Source organism: Austrofundulus limnaeus, unplaced genomic scaffold, assembly GCF_001266775.1.
Source record: "Austrofundulus limnaeus strain Quisiro unplaced genomic scaffold, Austrofundulus_limnaeus-1.0 Scaffold812, whole genome shotgun sequence".
NCBI classification, from domain to species: Eukaryota; Metazoa; Chordata; class Actinopteri; order Cyprinodontiformes; family Rivulidae; genus Austrofundulus; species Austrofundulus limnaeus.
The window spans coordinates 130,782-132,558 of NW_013953214.1; positions in this window are offsets into that span (position 1 = coordinate 130,782).

Here is a 1,777-nt window from a genome sequence, read left to right on the forward strand (position 1 = left end):
TAAAAGATGAAAACAAGATGGACAGGTTCAAGAAGAGTTTCAAAGCAAATAATCTGACATGTGACAACTTGGTTGAAGCAGAAACAGAAATTGTTAAATACTGTCAAAGGCAAAGTTTCAAAGAAGATTTGGCTATGCTGCAAGAACATCGGAGGGTAAAGAAAAGTAGCTCACTCTTTAAGCTAAATCCAGTGCTAGAAGATGGAGTTATGAGAGTTGGTGGAAGGTTGCACTATACAGCAATGCCTTTTGACTCCAGACAGCAAGTCATCCTGCCAAAGGACTCACATGTTACAGAGCTCGTGCTGAGACACATTCACAACATTACAGCTCATGCAGGAAGGAATCACATGTTGGCTCAGTTGCGGCAAAGATTTTGGATCCCAGGAGCTAGCGGAGCCATCAGAAGATTTCTGTCCAAATGCGTAATCTGCAAAAGGCTACATGGAACCACTGGTAAACAACTTATGGCAGATCTACCAACCTGCAGGATTCTTCCGGATGATCCTCCATTTACCAGAGTTGGCGTTGACTATTTCGGCCCGCTCCTAGTAAAAAGAGGTAGAAGTCAAGTAAAGAGATACGGTGTTATCTTCACCTGTCTTGCTATAAGAGCTGTGCATCTTGAGATTGCCTCTTCACTRGACACTGATGCATGTCTGAACGCAATCAGAAGATTTGTTGCCAGAAGAGGACAGGTGAGAGAGATGTATTCGGATAATGGGACCAACTTCAAGTCAGCAGATGCTGAGATAAGAAGAGCAATTAAAGCATGGAACATCAGCAAGATTGAAAATCATTTGCATCAGGATGGTGTTCAGTGGCATTTCAATCCGCCAACAGGTTCACATCATGGAGGAAGCTGGGAACGTCTAATCCGTTCAGTGAGGAAAATCCTGAACATCACAGTCAAGGAGCAACTTTTGGATGAGGAGGGTCTACACACCTTGCTTTGTGAAGCAGAAGCAATTATAAACAGCAGGCCCATTACAAAGGCTTCATCAGACCTTCACGACCTGGAGGCACTAACCCCTAATCATCTGTTGTTGCTAAAGGTCAAACCTGAYTTACCACCAGGAGTCTTTCAGAAGGACGATCAGTACACAAATCGCCGTTGGAAACAGGTACAGTACCTCGCAGATATCTTCTGGAAACGCTGGTGCAAGGAATATCTATCCCAGTTCCAAGAACGTCAGCTATGGTCTTCACCTYAAAGAAACTTCTGTGTAGGAGACGTGGTTCTGATCGTGGACGACACCTCTCCCAGGAACTCATGGCCACTTGGAAGAATTGTGGAAACATTTCCAGACAGAAGTGGCTTTGTTCGGCAGGTGAAAGTAAAGACTAAGACTAATGAGCTTTGTCGTCCCATAACAAAGCTCTGTCTTCTGCAGGGATCAGAAGATGACCGATAAAGGATCTAAGGTCAAGGCCTCATCCATGAGGTGAAAGACAATGGACTTCATTTTCTTTGCAAATGTAATGTAATTTAGGCTTTTCCCGTTTATGTAAACRCTACTGTTTGTAATTGTTTCAAGAATATTGATAACAATTAGGGGCCGGTAATGTAGAAGCCTAAATTGAATTTTAGTTCATTCAGATCTTTAGTATAAACTATGTTTATATTTCTTATGGTAACTTGTTTATTTGGAGAAAAATAATTACAAATTGCATCTCTATTTCATACTAATCTGTTATATTGGATTACTAAGGTCTTCTTGTAAATTTGCATAGGTAATTGGAGTTAAGGATTGGAGGGTGGGGCTGTGTATTCTGG